Consider the following 13,113-nt stretch of genomic DNA (forward strand, 5'->3'; position numbering starts at 1 on the left):
GCTCAAGGTTGAGCATAACATATTGTATTCATCCAAATTCTTTGACCAAGGGCATAAGGAAATAGGAGGCTTGTAGAGCAGAGAGGAGGCATGGATTTGACTTGAGCTTGCTTATGAGTTTGAGATTGATTTTACTGAGTGCTAGGATTGTTCTGGTGAGAACAATTGTTATGAAACTAGCTCACAAAATGATAGAAAAGATAGATCAATGCCTTATAAATAAGCCTCTTCGAGGTGGCAACCTCCTTTACATTACAAAAATAAACAATTCTTGGATGATACAAATGATAAGACCTCATTTCTATGTATAGGAGTCTAAGGGGTCATAACATAATTAGAGCCGATATAACAATAATAACGTAAGGGCAAAACAATAACAATAGTGGGCTTTTATGGGGCACAATAATAACAATATGGGGACTACATGGCCACAACAATATAATAAGGGGATTGTACTAATAACAATAAGGGGCTACAATAGTAGTATAGGGACCTAACATGCCCCTCTCATTCAAAAAGTTTTGTCCTCAATGCTTGAGTAGTTCTTGATGTTTCTGTATAAATTCTTGTCCTCCCATATGGAATCTTCAGCGGGTTAGTTCTTCCACTTGATGAGATACTCTGAAATTGATTTATTTCATAGCTATCGATTTCTTGGTTCTGTGACTACTTCAGGTTCCAATATGATTTTTCCTTCCTTGTCAAGTTCTCACAATATTGTTTGAACTGGGATCTTCTGCAATTTTTGAATGAGTTCCCACTCCTTTGGGTGTATGGATATATGTGTTATCGGGAAAACTAGTGTCTATGCAGAGTTGCTAGTCCCACTAAGGCTGGTAGCTACCTTAGAAACAAACAAACTAAAACTACTTTCGTTTTCCTTTATGAGAAATAGATAAGAGGGGAATAAGGAGACCAACCTCTGTCTTGCGCTTGGTTCCTTGCTCAATTCCTCTCCCTTCTGATAGATCTTTGCTACTCGCTTCCTTGTCCACCTAGCTTCACAGAGCACCTGTAGAATCAAAGCAGCATAACACTATCCAAGAACATAGATCTATTATCATAAAAAATATAGGATTAGATATATATTGACCACACAAATGCACATAACATCAATTATACAAGAATGTGGAGGAAAACTTGAATAGCTTTATTGATAATCAAGAAAGAGCAAAGAGGATTACAACCAATTGTTCTGACCCAGCATCATCCTCTCAGCAAGAAAGCCCTTCTTCACCTCATGAAAATCTTAGATCACCCAACACTATGATATTGCACCAAGAAACCAGTAGCACTTCCTTCCAAGGTACAAAATTCTAGCCTCTGGATCTCTGGGATGAGGGATCCATATATAGATGTTTGCAAGGGGGGTGAGTCAGCTTTTGAGATTTGATTAGTGTCCTCTCTCTGATAGTTCTTGAAACCACTTGGAGATTGATGATCTCTTACTCATCCCAAGGCGAATGCAAAGAGGCAAGTGTCACAGGAGAAGTTTCTAGAAGATTCCTTGCTCCTCCACCTTGCAGATTGACCCTGCCATTTGTCCACTCTCGCCCATCGCACCCCATAGAAGGGCTTTTCAAGATGCATCACACCTACTGTGTGTATTTAGGTGGGATGCAGCGCACTTTGACCATGGAGCAGGTGAGATGGTCCAGTTTTGACCAGTTCTGAGTAGTTTTTCATGGAGAACTTCTGGGAGAAGATGTAATTAGTTGACCTTGTTCTTTTAGAGGCTGGAACAACACTTTTAGGGACTTAAGAGCCCTTGTTTTATGGACATTTATGATTGGGGTTGCAGTGCCCAAAAATGTCTATAATAGTTGCCCCCTAAAGCATGAGGTCGTTAATTTGTTGATGTCGGGTGAAATGCTTTGTCATGAGGATCTGAAGTTCTTTCAAGCTGGAAGGCGACCTATAATAAGATAAAATACAATACATTATCTTCATAATATTTTCATGATCTAGCTGAGGCGGGCATTCCCATGCTTAGCTTTATAAATTCATTTTCATGTACATAAGACAGACAATCGTCTGAGTGTAGACCGATGATTTTGGTAGAGCCATCATCCCTTAGGTTGGATGATTATCTATGCAGTAGTGATGTACATTTTATGTATTTATTTTCCTGAATATATATCACAGCCCAGATGGATGAAACTAGATCTGGGGTCTTCAATATCGTTTGATCTTCACTCAAAGTACAAGTCGATCCATGTGAGAGATTTTCTGAAGTCGAACATGGAAAGAAATCGCCTTATTACTAGCCAATGACGTAAGCTGTTAACAGGCACGAGAGGAATCACCGATAATGATGATGACCCTCAAGGTACTACAGTACAATTCTCGTGGTGTGAATAAGGGACTTGGCGTGGAACACCATGCAAAATATTTCGGTAGAAGGCCATTGATGTAAACCTGTCGCCGGAAGTGAGAAACTTGCCATTGAGGCATGCAAGCTTCAAAGTACTGAAAGGGTTGTTCCTAGATCGACTTTTTGGATAATGAGCTGATGTCGACAAGAAGCGATCTGTCATAAGAGGGCCTTAGGGAATCCCACATCAATGAGATGGAACGTAGCAAATTATTTTAATGGAGGTGAAAACAATCTGGTGATATAAGGTTCAGGGTGGCGGTCATGAAAGAATGGAGCGTGAATGTATTGGAGTTGGTGAGACACAGGTGAATTCTCTGAGCGACTTCTCTTGAACATATCAGTGACACTAACATGATGGATCGGTAGCATTAACCCCAAATATGGATGGTGTGACGGAACCACGGTGATGTGACCAGTGAATGGAACAACCAAACCCGACTCGGATGCGGAGTGAAAGTGTCATGTTCAAGAGCGACTTGCTACCAATAAAGTTTTTTCAAGTTCTCTTCCCAATTTTTCCCCAGTCATTGCTGATCAATACCTCTTTATTTTTGTCAAGCTTGAGGAGGATAACATATGCTTGTTCTATAATTTTCCCTTCGGGCAAACGCATCGCTATGTTTTAACAAGCCTAACGATAGTGAAACTCGTTCCTGTCTGTTATGGACAAGTTTGTCATTATTCGGTTTTAATGAGTTTAACGACAAGGATAACTCGGTCCTTTTCAATTTTAGAGATTCTGAAAAAGGATGTAAAGAAAACTCCAATAATCCTTTTTCGTCATATAATCCCTTGAGTCCGAAAAAGTATAAAATAATACAAAAGGGATGGATTTTCAGTTATTTTAGCGAGCCGAACAAAGCAAGCGCTCGATCTTTTTGTGTAATAATCCCTCAAGTCCAAAAAGATTAAAATCTAAAGGAGGGATAGCACTTCCGGTCCCTTTAACAAACTAGAGAGGCCAATCGCTCGGCAATCTTTTCATCAGTGTTATCTTATGTAGGCATTGCCTCGGCCCATTTGGTGAAATAGTCTACGGCGACTATGATATACCCATGCCCCCCGGTTGAGGTGGGTTACATGTCATGAAATCAATGCCCCATTTGGCGAATGGCCCAACAACAACTATCGGTTGCAGAGGAGCAGGTGGTTTTCTGGTTTTGCTATCGAAAATTTGACATGCATGGCAACTTCTAACTGCGGTTATGCAATCTTTGGACATTGTTGGCTAGAAGTATCCCGCTCGTAAAAAAATTTGCGCTGTAGTGTAACCAGATTGATGCCCACCACATGCCCCTGAATGGCAATCATTCAGGACTTTTTCGGCCTCCTTGTGGGTGAGGCACCTCCTCAGAACTGTATCGACACCACGACGGTAGAGTGTATCACCGACGATCATGTAGTCTTTTGATTGGTATCGAATACGTTTTTGTTCCGAGCGGGAGGTATTAGACCTATATTTTTGGGTTTGGAGATAGATGATTATATCTCCATACCACAAATTGCTTGAAGATATCAGAAACAATGATTCATCCACGATGGTTTCTTCGGATGTTTCATCGTTGGACGACGATGGGAGATCGCATAGTAATTCCGTGAAAACCAGGGATTTCTTTGATTTGGATTTTACGAATTCCAGATCAAACTCTTGGAGAATTGCTATCCATTTTGAATATTTTCCCCCCAGCAACTGTCACGACAATATATAAGTCATGGGGTTGCAATCTGACAAAATGGTAGTTTTTCGAAAGAGGACAGTGTCAAAATCTCTATATCGCTTGATCAGCTGTGAGAGCGAGCTTTTCAACATAGGAATACTTGCTTTTTGTATCATTTAAGTTCCTACTCAAATAATAAACAGCATGTTCAATTCCGTTGTCTTCTTGAACTAAAACCATTGCGATGGTTGTATCTGCTGCAGCTAGATACAGGTTAAAGTCTTTTTGATAATTGGGAGCGTACATTAACGATGCTTTCATTAGGGATTCTTTTAAAGCATCAAAGGAAGCTTGCGCAACCTAATCCCAGTTGAAGGGTACTTCCTGTTTCAATAGACGTGTATAACCTCTAGCAAGTTCGGCATAATTTGGAATGAACCTCCTCAGAAAGTTTTCTTTCCCTTGGAGTTTCTGAATCTGAAGCAAATTTGAAGGTGGAGGCAAATTTATGATTGCCTGAACCTTACATGGGTCGAGAAAAATCCCGTCTTTTGAGACTACAAAGCCAAGCAAATGACCAGAACTGACACAGAACACACATTTGTGTGGATTAAGTCGTATCTTGTAGTGTCGGCAATGTAGAAATATCGCTCTCAAATGCTGCGGATGATCGGTCTGCTTTCGCGAATGAGCTGGAAGCTTGTAGAGATATGGTTGAACGATGTTTTTGATGTCATGGAAGGCATAATTCATTGCCCTCTGAAATGTTGCCCCTGCATTCTTTAAACCAAAGGGTAATTTGCGATATGCAAATGTGCCCCACGGACAAATAAATGCAGTCTTTGACTGGTCCTATGGGCAGATATTTATTTTATTGTACCCAAAGAATCCATCCATAAATGAAAAGATTTCACATCTGGCGCATTCATTAATTATCTGGTCAATGAAGGGTGTAGGGTAGTTGTCTTTCGGAAAAACTTGATTTACATCCCTATAATGAACGCACACTCTAATCGTTCCTTGTTTTTTCATCACAGGGACAATGTTCGATACCCAATCGGTTAGAGGAACCGGGTATATAAAACCAGCATGGAGAAGTTTCTCAACTTCTGCCTTGATGGCAGCGGCTTTCTTGGGGTGCACCTGTTGTAGCCGCTGTCATACTAGTTTGACATCTAGATACATCTTGATTTCGTGTTCAACTATACTCGAGTCAATGCCTGGAATTTCATCATATGACCAAGCAAAGACATCTCTGAATTCGTGAAAAAGAGCGTTATATATTTCCAGTTCTGAAGGAGAACAACATTTGCCAACATAAATATTCTCTACAACATCCGTTTTGGTCGAGATATTTATGGCGATAGTCTCTTCAATATTGGACAAGTTTCGCTCGGAATCCACCGTGTTTACAGTATTTGATAGGAAATCAAAAACTGAAGGATGATGACGGTTATCAGGAGCATCTTCTTGACAATGCGGAATATGGGAACGATGGTGGTAATCTTCCCATGGTGCCCCTTCAATTGTCATCGACTGAACAATTCCTTCGTCGGTGTAATGCACTTGCGACCAAGGATTTGAAGGGGTGCCATATTCCTTAGACCTGTCTATCCAAACACTCAATGAGCATTGATTTGGGTTTGCCTCCCATGCGAAAAACATTGATTGCTACAATATTTCTATTGGGTTTGGAGGCAATACCCGCAGACGATCCATGTTAATATCGTTTTCTGAGATCTTTTGAGTTGAAGATATCATATTGCAGGTTCCTACCGTCGCCACTTCTTCCAGATTGATTGGAGGCAGGAGGGAAAAAGCTCCCATTAATATAGGGTCTTTTAGTAGGCCTACTCTGATATTTTGAAGCGAATGGGGGCTTCCATGGATCATCGGAATGCTTCCCATAACTTGAGAACTATTGGGGAGAAATGTTTGTTGGTCGACGATTGTAATTCCTCCTTGGAAAGGAAATGCAATCTTTCTAAAGTAGGTCGACACAACGGCAGCCATGGCATATATCCATGGTCTTCCTAGTAGGATGTTGTAATCGAGGTTTCTGTCGATTACTTCGACATCTATTTCTACTATTTTTCCCCCTAGTTCGACTTGCAAGTTACATAGAATACCATACGGGGTATATGTTCATACCTCAAATGCTTTTAATGTCATCGAAGACCGCGACAAGGTTGGAGATCCCAAAGTTTTCCAGCAACTCATCGACATAATACATGTAGATGCCCCCTCATCAATAATTGTTCGATGAACAATTTTGTTGAGGGCTTTCACTTGAATGAGGAAAGCTAGTTGAGCTGGTAACTGAGGATCGTATCCTTTGTGATTAAATGACACAAGATTAGAATCCTTTGGGTCTATCCCACCTATCGCTGATAATAAAGCCTGCTTTTGGGATGGGCAATTTTGTAGTACTTCAAGTGTCGACATAGCAGATGGTGATTGGGCCAGATCTTCCACTATGTTATAATGCTGTGCTGCTCTGGCACAAGGATTAAATGTCGACTTGTGTACTACTCCCTTGGGCGGTTTTATTGTTAGCTTCGGAATGATGGGCGACACAACTTCTGTTGAAGTCATTGTCGAACTACTAGGTTGATCCTTATCCTTGTTGTTCGACAGCTGTGGATTCCCGTAATCTTTATTCCTTGTCGATATCAAAGCATCATTTTGTTGTTTCGAAACCGACAACATCAGCACTTGGGACGGGGAAGCATTTTCACTAGCAACCAGATTTGTCCCTGGATTTGGAAACGGATCAGTCAATACCGCCGAGGTTTTTGAATTCTTGAAGAATCTTTTAAGCTCAGCTTTATGTGGACATTCTCTTGTCCAATGATCCTCATCACATATTAAGCATGGACTTTTTGGTTTCCTATCTCCAGGAGGGTTTGCAAAAGAATTTTCAGGTGATGATTCCTCCTATTTCTTCTTCTTCCCTTTGTTTTTCTTCTTGCCTCCTGGTTGCTTGGTTTCTTTGCCTTTGTCAGTCGAGACGACATTTACTTCCGAGGCGAGAAGTTCTTCTTTTGCATTTTGACTGGAAATCTTACGGGCCTTTTTAGATGTAGCCTTTGTCGATTTCGTGTCTGTCGCACCAATCACGCCATTGCCGGCATGAGAGTCATTGTTCGATTTAGGAGGAGGAGGGACGGAAAATTCCGGTCTGGGAGCGTCAGGGATTTTATCGTAGAGCGTGCCAGACTGAGTATAAATCAAGTCTAAATATTGTGCACGAGCAATAACCTGCTCTTCAGTGACGACTCCTCCTTTTGCCACATCTTCTGTAATGGAAGGTAATAATGACTTAATAAACCATTCAGCTAAAAGCTGATCAGGAACATACGTTTTTACCATTCTACGACGATGTCGCCACTCATGAATATGATCGAATATGTGAGTGGCCGTTGTTTGCTTGAAATTGGTAAGAAGTTTTGTTCCTGTTTCATACCTTATCTGTAATTGAAAATGGGTTAAAAAGGTTGTGGCTAGGGCATTGAAGTTGTCAAACGAAGCTCTAGGTAACTCGATATACCACTTTGTTGCCGGACTAGTTAACGTCCTCTGAAAAAGGCGAAGCCTAATCAAATCATCATTTAGGGTGTTTGATGAACACCATAGATGAAATGTCATCATAGGATTCGATGGGTCTTCACCTGGATTTACATTAAATTTAGGAATATCTGATGGAAGTTTATGCAGAATCGTCGGCCACCAAGGGGCGTAAGCAATTGGATCGTTTGTTAGCCAATTTAGATCTGGTAACTCTAAAGTTGCCATGAATGGTAGCTGTTCATTCAGGTTTGGCGAAGCATACCCAGGATATGACGGAATTTCGTGAGCAGTTGGTCTTTGCATACCAGCATAATGCATTTGATGCTGGTAACTTTGGTAAGGTTGATGGGCATAACCATTATAGACTGGTTGATTTTGACCATTTTGAATATACGACTGCCCACTATTTGCAAAGAATTGTTGCTCAGATCCTTGGTATACTTGTTGGAATTACGATTGTTGGTATTGCACCAGCCATGGTTGCGAAGCCATGTGCTGTTGTCCAATACTCACCGTTTGACCAAGATGAGGGGTAATTTTACCCCTTTTGGCCTGTGTCATTCCACTAGTTGGCGATTGTGGTTGAGTTGCAGGGAAGAGGCTGTTGCATTACAACCTAAGAAACCTGGGGTTGGCATACAACAGGAAACGCTTGTACTTGTGACACCGTCACAATAGCCGACGTAGTTGGTATATTAGACATAGGTAAACATTGTTGCATCGAATATACAACTCTTGGTTGTTGAGGCAGTATTGGCACCCAACCGCTAGATGTAATTCTAGCATAACCTGAATTTTGTTGTGAACTCACGTATGGTTGTCCTCCCAGAGGTGACAATGAAAGGGTATACTGCCCCCCATACGGCGGTGATCAGGTACTCAAAGGAATTTTTTGTCCTTGAGAACCAAACTGCCCAAATTGACACCCTGGAGGATCAATTTGCTGAGACTCAACATAAGAGTTCCCGGATACTATTCCGGATGAACAAATAGGAACGGACCATATTGTCGAAATAGCCCCTAAGTGGGCCCCTTATTGCGATTGAGAGCTAGTTGGCATAGATGGTATGCCGGCGAACATTGTTGGAGTGACAAGAGGAATTTTTGTCATTGCTATGTCAGATGACACAGTCCTAGATGTCGATGGTTGTTCAGAAATTTCTAGTCTACCAAAAGATTGCCTAGCGATTCTACAGGAGATTCTGATAACGATAGACTAATTTTTGATGAAGAAGGATATAGGGTGATCCCGACTACAAACTGTGATGGAGTACTAGATGGAGGATCTTCCAAAATCTCTTCAATAGCAATCAGACCAGGTGGAAGAGGTAGACCATCAGGTCCGTATAATATTTTTGGTGCCAAAGAAGGTATAGAATCTGCAGCGACAGATGTTTGGGGAATAACACCTTCTGAATCAGATGTAGATGGAGCTGGTTCAGTAATACAAGTTTTTACCTTCACAGTAGGATCAGTTCTACTATCCTTTGGTGGCTGCTGAACTTCTTCTGTAAAGGCAGGGATACTAGAAATGTTTGGAGCAACCGGAGTCTCCGATGGTGTTGGAACACTTGTTCTAACTTTACCAGGGGATTTGGAACCGGTTAATTGAGTTCGCTTTGTCTGTAACAATTTCTATTCTAGGGACGAAGACGGTTGACTCGTAAGCCTCCATGAATAACGGGGTTTCAATTGACTTTCTTCCACGATTGCAGATTACTCGATCAACTAAAAATAAAGGGAAAGTATGTTTCCGAATTAGATGAATTTTAGACGCTTTGACACAACTTGTTTTTTCAATTTTTAAGAGTCGAGAAAAAACAAAAGATGACTCCAGTCGCCTTCGATTTTTAATGAGCCTGAAGTGACAAGTGCTCAGATGGACCTTTTCCTTTAAGGAGTCTGAAAAGGAACGAAAGGGACTTCTCTGGAGATCTAGACAGAGGGATTACCAAACCAATCGCAAAACTGCTGAATACTTTTTACGGTACCGCAGTCAATCTTCCCAAATGTTGTGTTCAGTGCCTTGCGATCGATAGGGCGGCAGACACGGCTTCCTATGGATAAAGGATAAAGCCTATTGTGGTATCCCAATATATTCTCGACGGTACGTGGGAGCACAAGTCCGTACTGGCACTTATCATCCCAAGGTGGAGGAATCACCCAACCAACAATGAGGACAACAGTTACCAGGCTTAACGATGCTGGAATACGTCTCTAGCCTAGACTTCTAGATGTTGTGTGTAAGGTTCCAAAGCGTTTTTAGATTCATTAAATTTATTTTACAGTTGATCTTGCTTAAGAAATTTGCCTTTCAAGTTCACCGCGTGATGTAGATGTACAATTCCTAAAATGCAATCTAAGATGATAAACAATCATTTAATCTTCTTTTTGCAATGAAAATCCTAGCTACTAAGGAAAGAGAGATCGTGTTCTTTCAACATAGAGCAGATACCACACACTATATGCACTGTCCTAAATCAAACCAACAAACAGTCTAAATGCAAATTCACGTGCATGTATTTGTTTTTAGCCTTCTTAATGTGTGAATGATGAAAAGGAAGCTAAGCACAAATCTGAATTATTTTTCAAAGCAACGTTACTAACAAGTTTCTTTTCAAGACAAAATGAGGACAGTGACGACACTTTGCGATTTGGAAATGAAAACTTGCTTTTGACACTTGAAAAACTACTAATTCAAATCAAATACAAGAGTAACAGTGTAATCGACTATCAAGAACAATCAGATTCTCTTCTATGACTGAAAATGACACTTGTGACACTTTCAAATCAAGAAACGATAGTACGATTACGCTACTTCTTTCTAAAAGAGAACTGAAAATGGCTCAAAATACAAAAAATTTATAGTCCTTTGAACAATAGAGGTGGAATAATGGCAAGGAAAGGGGTTTCAACAGAGGTGTACTGACTACATGGAGCAAAACTCTTGAATAGAGCTGAAAAGAGTGAACACCGAAACCAAATCTAGGAGCAGGAAAGGCCTTGTCTGCTCAGCGCACCTGTAACACAGTAAACTGGAGATGCAGCGCACCTACTACACTAGCGAAGTGCGATGCATCTAGAATTCACAGAAGAGACAATGCGCTGGACCACGGACGAGACTTTAACTGGGTTCCGGGTCACAGTTTGCAACTCAGTTCAGGGATTTAGGCCGAGCATGTGGTAATCAGTAAATCAATCACAGGGGTAGATCTAAAGAGGTTACTAGAGCCACCACAAGGGAAATTAGAGAGCTTGTAAACTAATTGTTCAGTTCATAAAAAAAACTCGGAGATAGACTGAAGCAGCATTGATCTACTTTGCACTTGCATAGCAAATACAGTTCGAAGGCTAGCTGGCTTAACTTCAGACTCCGTCTGTAAGTTTATAAAGTAAACAAATGCAGATAAACAAACAATCTATTTGCTCCCTAGTGGAGTCGCCATTTTGTTATCGGGAAAACTAGTGTCTATGCAGAGCTGCTAGTCCCACTAAGGCTGGTAGCTACCTTAGAAACAAACAAACTAAAACTACTTTCGTTTTCCTTTATGAGAAATAGATAAGAGGGGAATAAGGAGACCAACCTCTGTCTTGCGCTTGGTTCCTTGCTCGATTCCTCTCCCTTCTGATAGATATTTGCTACTCGCTTCCTTGTCTACCTAGCTTCACAGAGAACCTGTAGAATCAAAGCAGCATAACACTATCCAAGAACATAGATCTATTATCATAAACAATATAGGACCAGATATATATTGACCACACAAATGCACATAACATCAATTATACAAGAATGTGGAGGAAAACATGAATAGCTTTATTGATAATCAAGAAAGAGCAAAGAGGATTACAACCAATTGTTCTGACCCAGCATCATCCTCTCAGCAAGAAAGCCCTTCTTCACCTCATGAAAAGCTTAGATCACCCAACACTATGATATTGCACCATGAAACCAGTAGCACTTCCTTACAAGATACAAAATTCTATCCTCTAGATCTTTGGGATGAGGGATCCATATACAGATGTTTCCAAGGGGGGTGAGTCAGCCTTTGAGATTTGATTAGTTTCCTCTCTTTGATAGTTCTTGAAACCACTTGGAGATTTTTGATCTCTTACTCATCCCTGGGCGAATGCATAGAGGCAAGTGTCACAGGAGAAGTTTCTAGAAGATTCCTTGCTCCTCCACCTTGTAGATTGACCCTGCCATTTGTCCACTCTCGCCCATCGCACCCCATAGAAGGGATTTTCAAGATGCATCGCACCTACTGTGTGTATTTAGGTGGGATGCAGTGCACTTTGACCATGGAGCAGGTGAGATGGTCCAGCTTTGACCAGTTCTGAGCAGTTTTTCATGGATAACTTCTGGGAGAAGATATAATAAGTTGACCTTGTTCTTTTAGAGGTTGTCACAACACTTTTAGGGACTTAAGAGCCCTTGTTTTATGGAAATTTATGATTGGGGTTGCAGTGCCCAAAAATGTCTATAACAATATGTAAGGCTTGATGTTTGGAGGAACACTTCCTGGAATCAAATGAATAGTATGATCACGATCACAAAGAGGTGGGAGGCCTTTGGGAGTCTCAAATACCTTGTAGTGATTATCCAAAACATTTTGGATATTTGGAGAAATACATGATTTCGATGTGGGATCATCTAGTGAACATAATTGTGCAATTACGCCCTGTTGTTCTTTATTTAGAAGCTTTGTCATGCCGTTAGAGTTGATTATCTTTCTCGGTTTCCCTTCGATACCCCTCAATTCAACTTCCTTTCCTTCCCAAAAAAATTTCAAGAAAAGTTCTTGAAAATTAAAAGCTATCGTACCTAAAGATTGTAGCCATTGGACTCCTAGTAAACATGAGCACCACCCATTGGAATGGAAAGCATTGGGCTATTCAATACATAATCCCCATGGATAGCTTGATATTATGGCACTTTTCAGAGCAATTTATGGTTCCTCCACTTGCAACCATCACTTGACACTCTAGTGTTGGATATAGGAAGAAATCAATTCCTTGGCTATCTTACAATGAATAAAGTTATGGGTACTTCCCGAATTAATCAACACTATTACCTTTTTCTTCTTGATATGTCCTTCTATCTTGATAGTTTGAGGAGTGGTAATTTCTTCCAATGCATTACAAGATATGTTCGGATTCATTTCTTGATGCTCGATGTGATCGTTCACTTCTTGAACATTTTTCTTCTTGATATGTCCTTCTATATTGATAGTTTGAGGAGTGGTAATTCTAGCCAATGCATTACAAGATATGGTCAGATTCATTTCTTCTTTCTCTATGTGATCTTTCACTCTTGAACCTTTTTCCTCTTGATATGTCCTTCTATCTTGAGAGTTTGAGGAGTGGTAATTCTTTCCAATGCTTTACAACATATGGTCAGATTCATTTATTCTTTCTTTGGGGTGGGTTCCTGGTGTATATCCTCTTCTTTTGATTTCTTGATCCTTTTCTTCCTCCTCTTCGTAATCTATATAAAATAATTTATTCTCA

The sequence above is a fragment of the Pinus tabuliformis genome, chromosome 4_2 (assembly GCF_031772625.1).
Source record: "Pinus tabuliformis cultivar Carrire ecotype Pingquan chromosome 4_2, CPIR1, whole genome shotgun sequence".
Taxonomy (NCBI): Eukaryota; Viridiplantae; Streptophyta; class Pinopsida; order Pinales; family Pinaceae; genus Pinus; species Pinus tabuliformis.